Source organism: Anas acuta, chromosome 14 (assembly GCF_963932015.1).
Source record: "Anas acuta chromosome 14, bAnaAcu1.1, whole genome shotgun sequence".
Taxonomy (NCBI): domain Eukaryota; kingdom Metazoa; phylum Chordata; class Aves; order Anseriformes; family Anatidae; genus Anas; species Anas acuta.
This window is the reverse complement of record NC_088992.1, coordinates 10,595,951-10,612,590: the sequence shown is the minus strand read 5'-3', so window position 1 is coordinate 10,612,590 and position 16,640 is coordinate 10,595,951. Positions and strand designations below refer to the sequence as shown.

Sequence of the window (16,640 nt, the reverse complement as noted above, 5' to 3'; positions counted from 1 at the left end):
GTGGACTGGAAATTTCACATTTGCCTTTCTGGTGATTGGATCAGGCCCTATTTCAGGTAACCAGCTTGAAAAAAAAATAAAAATGGATTAAGTGGCTTCTGCAAGATGGTTGAACAAATGGGACAAATGGTTGGCAAAGCTCAGGAGTTCTGGATTCCATTCCCGTGCCCTGACTGCTGAATTAAATTTGTTCTTGCATAGAAGGAGCTCATGCATGCAGCAGAGATTCAAAAGCATCTCAACTGCATCTACTCAAAGCACAGTGCTGCAGAGTTATTTCTTGTTCACTGTTCTTTATGGTGGTGTCTAGAGAGCTTGTAAGATGTTTTAGTATGACTCCTGCTTGGTTAACAATACGGGCAGAGCCTCCACCTTTCGTGTTGATCCAGACAAGGTTCATAATCTCCAGTCCATCTGTTCCTCCTAAGTGTGTATGTGTGTACCCAGTAGTAGAGATCAATACCTCTCTTTCAAACAGTAGCATTTAGAGTGGGGGAAGCAGAGAACTGTCAGAATGTGCTGCAGCAAGAAGGAGGTATAGCTTGGAGGTGTTTTCTGTGCAGGACACAGCTCCTAAACTCATCTCAGGGAGATCAGCCAGTCTAGCAGTGAGCTGTGCTGCAAGTATGCACCAAAATCCCTTTCCCTTTGAAGCAGGGAGAGTTAAACCATTGACTTTATTGCAGTTGGGTTAAGCCTGTAAATAGTTTGTAATACTTGCATATTATTAGTTACTCTCATGGCTAGATCTAAGCATACTTGATCTCCAGAGGAATTTGACTTTGCATACAGTCAGGCATTCCTCATTTCACATTAGCTGGATAAATGCATGTGCAAAGAAGTGTGGGTTTGTCTTAGCCCAGTTGCTTCTTCCTGAGAGGGTGACGAATGCTCTTTTAGGCACTGGGTGAAATGCAGCATTTCTGAAAAAGCAATCTATAGTTCATCTCAGAACAAACTACGGCTGTGACAGCTGAGCAGGGAACGCTCAGGCTCTGCATAGGTTGAAATCTTTTATGATGTGGGACCGTTGGCATCTGCTGTGCATGTCACAGTCAGAACATAAGGACAGCAAGTGGGCGGTTCAACAGCTGGGATGGGAATTGGGGGTGGGGGGCATGGAGCGAGCTGTCATCTGATGGCTCAGAGCAAAGGGAACAATAGGGTTTGGAATACTGTAACTTAGCACGACTTGCTTCACAGCATATTGAGCTTATTTCAACACCATCTCATTTTTTCTTCATCGCCTCCTATTCCCCGGTACAATTGCACACTTTGCTTACCTCTGCCCTTCCACAGTCATGCAGACAAACTTCCCTGTGGATTTATCATCAAGAAAAAGAGTCAGCAGGTGCACTTGGCACATCACGTGCAAATGAGGGTGCTACGATGCTAGTGCAGGAGTAACAGCCACAAGGTGAGGAGCTGGATGCTAACAAAAGGAGTATGCCAAGGCCTGGGGTACTTTGTGTATCCCTCAGTCTTCGTGGGGAGTGACCACAAAGTTCAGCATTGGGTGGTTCAGCATGGTCCTGAAGTTGGAGGTGGTTCAATACGCTGGAAAAGTTGTCCTGCTGTGACTTGACGGGAGAATGGCTTGGATAAGCAGACTGGAGATTTTCTTAGAAATGCTTTTAATGCTTGCAGTTGAGTTTTATCGCTCATTAAGCTGTTAGCCTGTTTTGATCTTTATTTCAACAAGGCCAGCTTGCTCTATCTTTATTATACGCGTGTCAATGTGTACATAGTCTGTGTTCCTCTTCTAAGAAATGAGTGAGCTGCATCTTGTCTGGGTGATATCTCTGGGCAAATTCCACACAGAAGGCATTGGGCAGCCACGCCCAGGGTCAGAATTGTCTCAAAATCACCAGGAGTGGGTTTTTCCAGGGATGTATATGTGCAAATGTAAAATCTGAAGCTAGCCATCTTTATTCGCAGTTTCCAAGTACAAAGACTTAGTCGTGTGGGTAGAAAATTGGACTAAAAATAGACTTACCTTACCTGACCTTGCAAGTAAGCTTGATATCTAAGAATCCGTGGGAATGATCCCTGGGTCTGAATTTATTGCCTGTTGTGAGCTGAGCTGTTCCCCTGTCTGAGGGTAGTGCTGTATTGTTCTCTTAAGGGCTGCATGAGTCACGTCTTACGTGGGCTGTTTTATCACTCTAATTAGTCTACAGATTGAGAAAAGGAAAAGTGTACACAAAAGGACAAAGGCAAAACATATTAGTGGCCCTTGTAAACTTGTGAGGCACTCCATATGATTTTCTGGTTGAGAAATAAAACACTCTGAACTCCTTTCATCTAGGCTACAACGCTGAAATGTCTCTTCCATATGTCAGTGGTATAATCTACATAATGAACAAAGCTTCACAGATGGGCTGGCTGATGCAATGGACATTCTTTTCATAAGTTGCCCTCACTTTTATCATTTTTCTTTGGTTTCCCACAAGATGGGCTGAATATTGACAATTACTGAGCTATTACTTCCTAAGTTGCATAACTTATAAAACTGCTGCAATTCAGCGAGGTGGAATTTTGTTCCAGAATAATCAGTGGCACAAAATAGCCAGAGGAAAAGAAGGTAGACATTAAAAAGAAGGGGAAGAAGAAAAAACACTTTAGAATGAGTGTCTTTAATAAATAAATCCACCCCGATTTTCTGCTTTCTTTTTTAACCAATGTCATTAAGTTAATATTTTTTTTCTCCCTACGGTTTATGCAATGATACAGCTCTTCTGACTGCCTTGGAACTTCTTTGTGCCCTTGGCTTCTGAAGTTTTTAGAACTTGTTTTAGTTTTTATTACAAATGCTTTTTTTAAACTGAAGGCCTTTTAGGAATGCAGGAAAATATTTGTTTTGAAGTCCTGCTTTCACCTTCATTGCTTTCCTTGGCCAAAGATCACCACTTATTCAAATTCACAAAGTTCTAGGACTTCAGATTTTATTTCCGCAAGCCTCCTTGGTAGGTTGGAGATCAAATCCTTTCTGGTTCCTCTCTTAGCCTTTCTCCAAAGATGGTTGGTGGTGACGTGGTTTTAAACTCAGGCTCAGTCTAGCCTCCCAGTTATTGCTGGATCAGAGAAAGTAGAGTCAGAGGCTGAATTTACTATGACCATGCATCCAGGGCTTGGATGAGCTTTGTGGAAAACAAAAGTCTCGTTTGTATGAAAGAGGGCATTTTCTTTTGCTGTGTTACGAGGATGCATCATCCCAGCCAAGAACCTGGAAGACATTAAGGTAGATGGGATTGTCAAACATTGAGCTTTTCATTTCTGTAAGGGACCAGCTGAGCTTGTAGTGTGTGAGGTGGAACTGCAACCCACGAGTAGGTATGGAGGTGACATTTTGGTTATCCAGGAACAACAGTAAAGTGCAAGAGTTCTCATTTCGCATTAGCTACGTGCATGGGGAGAATATAAAACTTTATGTAGCGGTGGCTTCCAATAAAAGGAAAGATATCTCATTCTTGGAGTGAAACTCAGACACTCACCAGTCCAAAGAGTTTGCCTAAGGCCTCCCCAAACTCACAGTCTCCTTTTGTCTTTCACAGTTGCCTGATTGCTGGTTCTCCAGCTCTTACTCTGTCTCTCGGAGTACGTGTGCCACCCAGCTGAAGGTGTGACTGCTCCACCTCGTGTACCCATACCAACAACCGAGTAACCGCACTGGCAGAGGTCTAGGTGCCAAATATCTTCCCAATGTCTCAGGCAAACATGCTGAACCTCCCACTGCTGTCAGACATACTTTTATGCTGACTACCTTGGAGATGTCTAAAATAGTGGCATTAGTACCGAATTGTACTGTAAATGCGTCCTCAGAAGTTCCTGCAGCTAGGATCAAAGCTGCACTGCTTCCAGTAACAGGGAAGTATGCAGAAAACGTACTCTCTTCTCCAGAGATTATAAATATCCTTCTATATTTTTTCTTGATTTAAAAGAAATGCCAGTGCCTCAGCTTTATGCTGAAGCCATCCATAAGGGTTTCTGTTCTATCTCTTGCTAGATTCTTTTCAGGTGTTGCGTTAGATAACATCTCCCCTCCTATCCACCTCTCTGGGACCATCACCCGAGTGCCTCTCTCACTATTTTAGGCGTATTGTCCTGATACTTCTTTGGTGCAGAGCATGGAGTCTGTTTTTACAGGCTGACTGAAACAACTGGCCCAGGGACTCACGGGCAGCTGTGGGTTGAGCTAGGAACCAAGCCCAGGTCTCTTGAATCCCAGTGAAGTGCTCTGACCATGGTTGTTTCCTTCTCACTTCTAGCGAGACCTTAATTTTCTTTCAGAACAACATTCTGCTGAAACAGTAGCTCAAACCCAGCTTTTAAAAACCTGGGTGCCAGCAGTGAGATGCACCCACTTCTGTTGTCATATTAAGGAGAATAATTTGGAAATGCTGTCTGCCCTCAGCTTCCAGAGTTGTGCCTACCCATTCTCTCTGCAAACCAGGCCCTCTGTTTTGAAGTCTGGTAGATGTGTTGTGCCTTTACAGCTCATGGGGATTTGTAAATTTTGAGCCAGACTGAGGTCTGTAAGGGCTGCTGATGTCTTCTTGAACTTAAGCAAAAATGTCATTTTCAAATTTAATCACGTGCTTCATTCAGTATCTATGCTTTTGACCAATTTGAGATTTCCATGTGGAAGGAAAGAGAAGGGAGGTTGTCTTGGACCCACCTCAGATAATCCATAGCTGGGGGTGGAAATGAGCTCCTGATTTATTTTTGGTTCTGTAACATGATGCAACTGCTGCACATGGAAAATAAGGCTGCATGTGTAGACTGAATGATTCCCAGTGAATATCCGTACAGTACTGTCCTTTTTTTGCTTGCTCACCACTGGTACACTGACCATAATTTCCTGTAATGTGTTTAAGTCCAGGTTAGCAACTGATTTAACAGCTGTGAGTCTTTGGGCTTTTTTTCACCTTTCTGGGCTTACTGAATACCAAATAATAAAATCAATACCTAGATTATATCAGTTACCTGAATTAGTGAGAGAATACACACAATATTGTTATTGTCTCCCCATCTGGATGAGTGTGTAAGCACTTCCAAAGCAAACACAACAGTAAACTTTGCTTTCCATAGGTGCTTGTGCCAGTAAAATCTGTTCTTTCCAAAGCTCATGGCAAGCTAATGCAAGAGGTGTGAGTGTGGAAGGGATAAATCTGTAAAAATATTCAAACGAACATTCCCATTATCTCTGTTTAGCTCTTCTGGATTTCTGCATTTCTCTTGATTAGGATGATAACTGAGTATCTGATCTAGATGCCCATTGTAGCCTGGCTTTATGCTTGTGTGCTTTCATGGAGGCAGCTGACCTGGGCAGGTTGTGCTGACCCCTTACTGCCGTGTTTCCAGTTCTAGTGCAGTGTCCTGGGCACACAGAATGGAGGGAGTGCTCCCCACAGCCCCAGCACTGCTGAGGTTGGCAGGGACCTCTGAAGGTCACCCACTCCAGTCCCTTCTCCTCACCCAGCTCAAGGAAGGGATGACTAACGCAGGTTGTTCAGGGCTGCATTGAATATCTGCATGGACAGAGACTCCACGACCTCTTTGCAAAACTTGTTGCTGTGTTCTCATGGTAAAATAGCTTTGTTTCTTATGGTTAAATGCAGTTTCCTGTCTTTTAATGTGTCCATTGCTCTTTGCCCTTTCTTGGGATACCACTGAGGAAAATCTGACTATCCTCTGGACTCCCTCCATCCATGAAGGATGTGTTCCTACACGTGTTCTGCGTTCCTACAGTTGTGCAGTTTCCCAAGTGCTTCAACATTCATTTTAAAACAGGGATTTTTGCTTTCTCAGTTGGGGGACCATTTCAATTTTTTTTTACTCTAAAGGCACAGGAACCAGAAGGATGATGAGGTTTAGATCAAAGTGACTTCCAGACTTGTGCTCTCCCCTGCAGAACATGCTGCCTCCCACACTGACAGCTCTCCTCTGTGCAGAGATGCACACCTATGGCACCGTGTCATTATCACACCATAGCATTAAGCAAATGGTTTTTGTTCTACTTGCCCATGTGTACCAAATCCTCAGCATGACGGAACGTCACATGCTGCAGGGGAGAAAAAGGTGAGTTTGCTTTTCTAGCTCATGCTGAGACACTGGTTTCATCTACCCCCTTCCTTTTTGTCTTTATGTCCTATGCATTATTATAACTCTGCGAGGGACAGAAAAATGTTGGCTTTCCTGGTTGGTTGGTGCAGTGGCAACTAAGAGAAAATAATAAAAAAATAATCCTAATTAAGGAGTTATCCTCATGATTTGTGGTTTTGTATACTGGAAAGCAGGCCAAGGCTGTCTGATTTCATTTCTGTAAAAGAATGTAACTCCAGTTCCTTGCCAGTTTATACCATTCCCCATGCCGGGCAGTAGATAATTTCTCATGGTCCCAAAGCTTTCAACAATACTCCATTATGTTTCATGACTCATAAATGGGCTGGTGCCCATGGAAAGCCATGTGTCTCAGTGCAGGCAGCACAGCTCCCCGCAGTATGTTTGAACTGATTTCATAGCCTCCAGACCTAGCATGGTTTATTATTTTCATGACTCGCTCCCTGTTCTCATTGTTGCTAGGACCGTGTTGCATCAGTAGCAGGAATAATATTAAAGGCTCTGATGCGTTTCGATACGAAATTAAAAGCACAATATGCGGAGCTTCAAATGAATGCAGGAGAAACAAGATCAAACAAAAGACTGAACTAAAGTTCAGACCTAATAGCTCTTGGAGATAAGCAGCTCGTATAAACTGCAGAGGCGGCTGATAGATAAGCCGATATTATCAGGACCAATAGAGCTGCGGTGATTATTGCTGGATTACCTGTGTACTCAGGGCTCCGCTGATGGATGGAGCACACATCCTCTGTTAGACTGGCATAAAGCTGAAGGATTAGAAAGATATCGTGCATAATCTTGCGTCTGCTCCTGCAACCTTTATTTGAAGGAGCTGAATCAATGAAGGCAACTGTTCCTTGCCTAATTATTATTACTTGCTGCTTTCAGCCGGTTCTGTGCTGTGCAAGCGTGTGTGAAGCCAGGGTCCGTACCTTTATACCTGAGTAAAGGTTGGGAGATTATGGTGGTGTGTTTACAGCTTTACATTTTATTAATGTCTGCGGATAAACTGCTGGTTGGCGTCTTTCCTCCGTATTTTTTAATCCTGTTGTGCTTTCCCGGGGTTTTGATTCTGTTGGCGTGGTCTCGGGAGCCCCGTGATATGGGGAGGGCTGTTTGGGGGGGGTGATTCGGAGCAGAAGCCAAAAGCAGCTCAGTCGAGGAGGGCTGAATGGAGCGGTTCTGTCTGCCGTCGTGAAGGCGTTTTGTAATAACTCGGCTCACTTAGTGAGGCTGCTGCCAGGTACTGTCGCAAGCATCTGACTGTGGAAATAGCTGCTTGAGTAACAGGAACAATAGAATCTGGAGGAAAAAAAAGCAGCAACAACAACAAAAAAGATTTATAGTATTTCGTTTTGGTTTTGGTGGTTTTTGTTTGTTTTTAGCGAACAAGTTTGCTCTATTTAGTTTGATTCATTTTCATAAACTTATGTTTCAGTATAAGGCAAAGTTTAGGTTATAAATATTAAAAATTGAAGGCTTTAAAAAAAATCCTTTTCCTTCACGTGTTTTGTTTCTGTCTCTAATGGAAGCATTTATTAAGTCATTAAAATTTTGATTTAAAAAAGCCCAGATTTAACCTTGAAAGAGCATGAATAAAGTATTTTAAATGCATGTTCTCATTGAACTCGCTCTTAGTTACATAATTTCCCATTTGCTATTCCATTTTTTTCCGATTTAGCCAGTTATCAAGTTTTTAACGTACATATTTATTTGAGAGGGCTGAATATATTTGGTCTAGTGAAAGAAAAGTATGTTCTATAAACAGATCTGTTCCTTCAGCAGAGCTTCATCTGTTTAGCTATTTTTTTGGAAGGAGCTGCAGCACTAACACTGGAAATGTGCTTGGTTTCTTGAAACAATCACTGGGCATTTGTACAGAAAACAGAGGCAAGTCAGGAAGCTTTAAGAAGCAAAGCATGTGTGGATCTGTTGTGATGCTTAATGATTCATTTAGTGCTCTGTGGTTAATGATTATAATGACTATATGTGGTAATCCCGCTACCACCCTCGCCTCCCCCTTTCTTTCTCACTCTTTCCCCCCTCCGAAATGGGCAAGCAGATAAAAATCCTGCAGCGTGCAGCGTCGAGGATGGGGTTACGCCGAGTGGCTGGCAGCAGGTGTGGCGCTGGAAGGGTTTGTGCCATTAGCACCCTCAGCAAGACTCAGCATCAATTTAGGAGCTGAGGCTTCCCGCAGCCTGGCCCACGCTTGTGGCTCCCGTTGGTTTTCTGCAAGCTGCAACAGGGAAAATTCCCTGCTGGGGACCGGGCTTGATGGCTGCAAACTACAGAGGATGCAGTCCCTAACTGTAATTAAAAGGGCCTTCCTATTAGTTCATGCAGTTGGAGCCGAAGGACCTGGCTTGGTTCTCTGATGCTGAGGGAGGCAGGAGCGGTAATTAATTAGCTAGATGAACTTTCCCAGTGTGCAGAGTCTGGTCCCATGACCCTAGACGGGTTTCGTAGCAGAGCTGAGGGAAGCTTTGTTTATTAAAGCTTAAGGCAAAGGTACAGATAGATAGGTAAACGTTTGGGAAACAACCTAAAATCCTCGTGGAGTGCAGCAGCCTGGGGAACTGTTTACCCAGCTTTCATGAAGAATGCCCTCCTTCCATCCCACCTCTGACCAACTCCAGACTAGCCACCTGCCTAGACTTGCTCCTTGGGGATTTTTCTCTCGGTTCAAATGCAAATGCTGTGCCGATAGCTTGCTCGGGAGGTTGGCAGCTGCTTTACCCAGGGTGCAGTTTCATGAACGTTTTCCCCAGCAGCAGAGGCAATTTAAAAGCTCTGCCCCACCTTTGGCCACTTGCTGCTGGCGCTAAACCGCACGCTTCATTGCCCCCTCAGCTGTGCTGAGATAGCTCTTTGCGGAGACATGAGATGAACCAAAATTAAAAATAAAAAAAAAGACCACCAAAACCCACAAAACCAAATCGCCCTGCTCTCCAAAAGAACTGCCTGACCCAGTTTAGCTCATAGCCCCGCCACCAGTTGCATCAGCATGACCAAGCAGGAGGTAAATTGAGGTGCAGGGGTGGGAACAGGAAACCTGGGTCAGGAGGAAAGTGAGAACTTCTCCAACTCCATTTCTTCCTGGAGAAAATGGTTGTGTAATTACTGGCTGTGGTTGTACCCTACCAGATTGGTGCATCCAGAGGAACTAAAGCGATGTAGGTCAGGGATGGGAACACAGTTACCTTCACTTCAAGCACAAGATGCAGGATTCACACCAGCTTTGCTGTTTTATTTCAGCTTTACGCTGGTGGCAAGAGGACAGGGGAATACTTGAACCAGCATACAGCTAGTGTGGTGCAGGCAGGTGATATTTGACCTGGCGGAAAGCCTGCTGGTACAAAGTTAACATGTTGAAATGTTTTGAACAAATTTGAGCCAACACAGCTTGTAGCCATTCAGCATTGTGCCCATGTGGCTGTGGTGCTCTTGGTCAGGCAACGAAGCAGATCCAGTGTGTTGTCAAACCGTGGCCTGGAGGTCTCGCTTCTCTTCCCCCATCCCAACTCTTTGCAGGAAGCTGCCGAGCTTCTGAACAAGATATTTCTTCCCTACCTTCGTGTTCCCCATGAGCACCCTCTGTTTGAAGTTGGTGCTGTTCCATGTCTCTCTGTCATCAAAATCTGAATTAAGAGTGCGGATGCTTTGGTGCACCCTACTCAGCTTCCAGCAAATCCCATGAGACCTTCAGGCACTTAACTGAAGCAGCAAGCAGACTTACTGACAAGGTGCTTCTCTCTGGATACAAGCTCCGAGGACAGATTTGCTCTGTGTTGTGCTATCAGGGTTTGGGATTCCTGGGTCACAGAGGGAAGGGAAAAAGCAAGCTGCCTGCCCAAAAGCTGAGGAAGGTGAGAGATGCAGCTGCTTCTGTCCCTGTGGTAAAGCTCAGAGAGAGCAGGTAGGCTGAAAATGGGAGTATGTACTGCAGGTAATGTAGAGTTAATGCTCTTGACCAGTAGATTGTGCACAAGTAGTTTATTCATTTATCCAGAACACAGGCTTTGCATCCTCTTTGAAAAGTGTTCAAGGAAGTCTGGTTGCTTCTGATATTCCACGCGAGGCTGTAGTTCCTGGCCTAGCTCTGAGCTGGCAGACGTGAATGAAAGCTACTTCTTGGCAGGAAAGGGAGGCTTGGTTCTGATGTCCATCAGGACCAGAGCCTCTCCCACGAGGCTGCTGCCGAGGAGATGTAGAGCCGAGGGTGGCCAGACAGTGGCTGTTAGAGCAATTACTGCCATGGATCAGATTTGTTCATGTAATGAGTTAATGCCTAAATAAAATTAGACAGAACCTAGTTAAAATTGCGTGCTGTGTCTGAGAAGTGATATAAGCCGATGCCTTCAGATCCTCATTGAAAGCTGACTTCTGTCTGCAGAGGCTGTGGAAATGTGAAGTGCTGGCTGCCTGCGAGTTCCTGGGTTATTGAATAAATGTCAAACCCAGTGAAAATGCAGGCCCAGACATTCAAACGGTCTGGGGTGCACAACTGGCAGAATTATTTCTGAGCACGTAATGAGGAGATATGTGCAAAAAGTTAATTAGGTGCATTTTCCTGAACATTACCTGGTGTATACCCATAGTCCCAGTGCTTGAATAGGCAAGTCTAATGTGTAAGTGTGAGCATCGGGCCTGGCAAAGTATCTTTATGATGATATTTGGACATGCAAGTCAACACACAACTACTTTTGTTTCCCTTTTCCTCTACTTTTTCATGATTAGCTAAATGTACCTAGAGGATGCTTTGTTTCCCTATGGCTCCCTTCGCCTCATTCAAACAAACTTAATATGCTTTTCTGGACAGCAACCAAGTTTATATTTGTGCCAGCACCCCAAGCTTGTGCTGACTTGTTCCGTTGTGGCAATAACTGCTAATGAGTGCAAATGTGTTCCTGGAAAACCCTTGACGCTGGAGAGGCATCTCTGACTGGAATGATGCTCCTGGCTATGGAATAGCTGAACACCTGTTCCTTGCTCAGTGCAAAAAAAAAATAATACAAGAGACCCTCAGGAGCTCTGCTCCTTTTTTTTTTTAATTTTCAAGTGCCCCTGACTGCAAGGCCTGCTGTTGAATCTCATTTTTTTTTTTTCTTAATTGCCACATTCCTTTATCAGCTCAGCAACAATCCCTGCTCTTCTGTTCTTGCATGCAAAGGGTCGTCACGATGCAACAGATGGAGCTGAGGGTTGACCATCAAGAAACAATTCCTGCAAAACCCAGAAGGCGGTGGGAGGAGGAGTGATATTTGGAAGGCTGTTTGGCTCGATGACAGGAGGGTTTTTATGTTCCAGGGCTGACCTGTAGTTGTGCGAGTCCTGCCTGATCAAAACTGAGAGTTGGGCTATATTTATTGCTTAAGCATATTTATTACTTGCTTGTAGTAGGTTTTCTTTTTTTTTTTTTCCAAAGTTTTTCATCACTGCTGTCACCGATGGTGCTGTGCTAATAAATATATTCATGTAGAGAGACTGGATGTCATTGTTTTTCTATCAAGTCTCACAGTTCCTTCTTTGAATAATTCTCTTCCTTGTCTTGGCCAATGTACCAACCTGACCAAGTCATTTAAAACCTGATTTAAAGCAATGTGGTTTTGCTTCATTCCTTTCCCTGTAGCTATGTTGAAATATCAAATCACCATAAGCCAATATTGGCCGACTGAAGAGTGCACTTAGGATGGGTTCAGCCTGTAGTAGTTTTCCCTAGGTACTGTTGATGTTAACCAGGACAAAACCAACCTAGGAGTCCACTCAGGGGCACAGACTGCTGTGGCTGAACCCATCAGGGTTTTGTTGTGGCAAAATAATTAGGAGAGCTTAGCCCTTTTACCATCTTCCTCCACTACTTAGAAAAGCAATAGGGAGAGCTTTCAAAAAAACAAAGATGCCCCCACCTGCTGAAGAGTCTTGTGTGTAGTGCTCGGCTCAGTGTGGCCCACTGGGAGTAGTGGTGGCTGATAGATGCTCATCTTCTGTCACCTCTGAAACTCGTACAGGAGCTCATCAGGAATGGGTTACCTGCAACAGAGGATTTGGGTCAGATGCGCCCTATCTCAGTGTTCCCAGGTTGAATCTCTTCTCGATGTTATTGCCCCAGGCTTTCCTCCAAGTGATGTTCCTTCTCTATTGCCGTGGTGATGAGGCTGCTGAAGACCATGGAGGGGCAGACCTGTGGTCCTGCTGCCCTAACCTGCTCCTCACCACAGAATTCAGCTGCCACCAACAGGTGTAATGCCCCATCTCTTCTGCTGAGGCCATGGGGGTCTGTTCAGCTTTTTGGGAGCTGGATCTGGGGGAAGATGAGAATGGAAATGGGGGAGAAAAATACCCCTGAACAGCTTTATTATCGTCTTTAGGAGACAAACAGAACTCACCAAAACAACAGGGCACAAACCCAAGGAATCAGGCTGCCAGCTAGTGTAAACTGGGCTTGTTCCTAGCAGCTGAGGAGCTCGCCTGTCTGCATAGAAGTTCACACTTGGCTCTTCCTTTCTGCATTTATTTTGCCATCTCTGTGGTGACTTTTTTTAAACAGTGTACAAGTCGCATCACCTTCAGCTTTGAAGGTTTTATGGACACAACATAATGGGCTTCCATCCCTCCCCCCTGAAACCTTGAAGGGGATGAATGTTAAAGGCCCTTATCTCTAGATTCCTTTGGCAGCTATGGTCCATCTCAGGGATCCGTAACTCCTCCAGGGCTGGGAACAAACAGTTCTTGACTGTTTTCAAAACCTATTTGTACCAGGCACTTCATCATTTTGACTTTATGATACATTTGTTCACAGAAATATATAGAACCATTTTAATAGCTTCAAGCTGTTCTAGGTTGACCTACCCTAGCAGGTACTGGCAAAATCTGAACCTATTGCTTCATTAGCTGTTCATGAGACCTGGATGGGACAGAGGAGTGGAAATGAAAAATAGATTTTCCTTTCTTGGGTACTGATGTAACTTAGAGTACGGAGAAATCTTAATTGATGGCTTACACAGGAAGAATTTAAGGTGTCTCAGCCCAATTTCTAGGGAGCTGAAGGTTTTTATCAAATAGCTGCCTTTACCTTTTTCAGCTGTGTGGAGGGATATATAGATTTTTTTTTGCTTCCTTCCTATTCTGTCTTCCTTTGCCAGAAACAGTTGATCAGAATAATATTTAAAAAAAAAAAAAAAAAAAAAAAAAGAACAGCTGTTTCCAGTGATTAGTAATGGGGTGGAAGGGAGGCAACAGTTCAGGACATTTTCCAAGCCTGGAAAAGGTGCATTTATTTATTTATTTTCTCTCTATTGTCAGAAAAACGTGCTTCCAAATGCATGTGAGTGGGTGGAGGTGGATTGAGGCTGGGGCTGGCCCCACTGGCTGTGTCATAGCAAGGACTGGCCTTTGCTACGGGTGGTTGGTGACAGGGACCCGAGCGCCAGCCCTGCATGCCCTGCTTTGCAGCCATGTAACTCGGGAGGAGAACAGGTTATTTATGTAGGGTCCCTCATTTCTAATTAGGGAGGTCTTCTACTTGAACTTCAAAGCTGAGGGCTGCTTTGGGACGGGGTCTGCACTGAAACTTTCAGTCCAGGTTTCTGCCAGCCAATATTCCTGTGTGAACTTAGCAAACAGGCTGTAATTTCTGTGTGAAACGAGATTGATGCAGCTACGTTTGAAGGAGGTTTTGAGAGTGATCCTTGAGCACAAGCAGTCAATATTTGTACACTGCATAATTAAGCTGTTCTCAGTAGAAGAATTATCTAATAGCTAACACACTACAGCTTGGAAGTGGGAAGTCAAATACTTTTTGCCTACTGTTACCTTAGTTACTCTGTCTATACATTAGGGATAATTTGAGAAACCCCTACAACAGACCTGGGGAGTTGTTCAAGTGTTAATAAATGTTTGCAGAGCTCTTCAAAGTTTTGATTAAAGTGATTGTGAAAATGTGAAGTGTTAAAATCTATTTCTAGATTTGGCTGCTGTGAAAAGGACTGGAATAGACGAAGCTGAATCTTGGTGCTGAGAAACTACTGAAAGCAGAATTTAAGAGAGAATGGTTATATGTTAAACTGTAACCACGAGAGATTTTATATATTTAAAGAAAGGCAGATCCTGTGATATTGACACAATATGTCAGGCTTTTTTTCCAGTCTGCCAAGCCAAACTACCCAATTTTCTGGCAGGGATTCTGAGAAATTTACTCTTATCTTCTATTTAAAATTTGCTTAATTAGTATTAACCACAGTGGACCAGCAGAAGCACAGACATAGATATCTCCCATAGCAGCTATTCAAAAGTAACATTCATGGGGAAAGGGAGTTCACAAACAGAAGACATCATCTCAGAATTAGAGCCGGAACACCCCTTCTCCTGCCCTGTGTGTGTTTTGTTTTTGGTTTTGTTTGCTTGCTTTGTTTTTGTTTGCTTTTCTCTTCTCTAAATTACAAGCCAGGCAGTGACTGTCTACCTCCTTGTAGCTGTATAGTGCCCAAAGAGCCCTGTTCTTGGCCTTTTGACAGTGCTGTTTTAAAAACATTTCATAATAATAAAGCTTCCAGTGTTAATGGTAAGGCAAGAAGACTTGACTTTTCTCAGCTATAGCTGGCTTGCATCCTCCTCTGCAGTAGCCAGTGGTAACAGAGCCCCTGCGCCAAGTTGTAGCATCGGTTCCACCCAGACAGCCTTTGGACTGGAAGGGAGGGTAGGCAGGCTGGTGTAGCTCTAATATCACCAAACTGGAAAAGAAAAAAATATGATTTATTATTTTTTAAATAATACCATTTATATTCTTTTTGAGAGGCTAGACTTAATAAATCTTTCATAATCTGCATAGAAATCTCCAAGCCAAGTCACAAACTGAAGAGGACAGGTGGGGGCAGAGATGTTAGCAGAACAAAGTGGCTGAGTTGACCAAATAAACTTATGCAAGTATATCTAAGAGTGGAGCTATCTATGTAAGTGAAAAATGAAGAGTATTTCTGTCACCCATGGCTTGGTGCAGAAATCAAAGCGAGGAAACTCAATTACCATTACAAGCAAGAAACCCCAAAGTCTGGCATGTTCCAAGAAGTTCAAATACACTCTGTCCTGGCTGCTGGGAATTGAAGCAAACATCTTAGGTGGTTTGCATGTCATGCCAGACAGCCCTCCCAACTGAAAACAGGACTACTCCCTACCATGTGGAGAGGCAAACTATCAAGGAATGATCTGTAATCAAGTGGAAAGTGTTTTTAGCCAGAAGGATGGTGATATGAATGGTGCTGTCAAACTGGAGGAGACTTTAGGAAGGCAAATCCCAAGCTGTGATGAGGGAAGTCAGCCTTAACTCATGCTGGCAGAAATTTGCCCTTGAAGAAGGTGACCCTCCTGTTAGGGCTTTCCACAATAAGCTTCTGTACTGCAGAAGTCTCAAAGTTACAGCTCAGTTGCCTTTCACTAGTTCATTTCTGAAAGTATGTCCTCTTCTATTAAATGCAGGATTGGTACAAAAGTGATGTCTTTGTGTCGGTATCATGCAGATCAGGTTAATGACATGTAAAAAGAATCCCACTGAGAGTTGCCTAAGGATTGCCTGCACATATACTTCTAAAGATTTATAAAGCTATGTTTTTATTTTTATTTTTCTTAGACCATTTTTAACATTCCTAAATATTTGGACAGTGGCTCAAAAGTTGTAGTTCTAGTCAGCTCCCTCCTGACATCAATTAATCAAGGAGGCTCAGTTGAAAAATATGGCATAAGACAACTGAGTAATGAGATTCTAAATTGATTTAAATGAATGGATAAAGTATATAAGCATAAATGGTGATTATGTAGCAAATATCTTTAAATGCAAGCTCAACTTCAGGAAATATCCAAGTTACACCAGGATGAGCAAGAATAACTCCAAGACTTACTAGTTCGTGGAAAGTGGGGAATCTTCTCATGAAGGTGGGGAACTTCCCCATGGTATTAAAATAAAATGAAGAAAAAAAATGCTGTGACATACCTAGATGGAATACACATGCAGTGACAAATAGGTAAGTCAGAAATTCCTAAGATATCTGTAGATAGTTTTCATCATTAATTTCGTTAGTACAGCAACTTTTAAGCTTGGGTGAAGGGTAAAGTTTTGAAACTTTAAGTCTACGGGGGTGTGATTCACCTGAGCAAATACTGAGATCTCCATCTGTGCTCACTGTCTAGACTGCCGTTACAGTCAGCGAAGAGAAAACAGGCGTTTCTAGGGCATGATTTGTCGTCTTCTAAAATAGACATCTGGGATATGTCAGGCAACTGCTTGGAGATGGTAGTCCAGAGATGACTTAGCAGTATGGAAACTTGTGAGCCAGAAATTTTTCTTCTGTAACTCTGAACTTGGTTATAAAAAGTAGTTCTTTTCAGTGCCTATCTTGAGAGCCATAAAGCATGAGGCTTCAAAAGCACAAGCTGGTCTGAAGTGAAAACCCTTACTGAGGACTTCATCAGAGGGTAAGAGTTGCTTCCTGAGCATTGACTGTCATGGAAGTCATGGTGCAGTT

General features: G+C 43.5%; 1 protein-coding gene across 2 annotated transcripts in view; it reads left to right on the top strand.

Moving 5' to 3' along the window:
* BNIP1 (BCL2 interacting protein 1) overlaps window positions 1-11,611 on the top strand; it is a 112,640-nt gene extending 101,029 nt beyond the window's left edge. The window contains exon 9 of one of the 2 annotated variants that reach the window (XM_068698599.1): window positions 11,257-11,611. The gene's annotated coding sequence lies outside the window, so the exon portion shown is untranslated. The remainder of the gene's footprint in view (window positions 1-11,256) is intronic. The other variant, XM_068698600.1, reaches the window with a different exon arrangement.
* The last annotated feature ends 5,029 nt before the right edge of the window (window positions 11,612-16,640 follow it).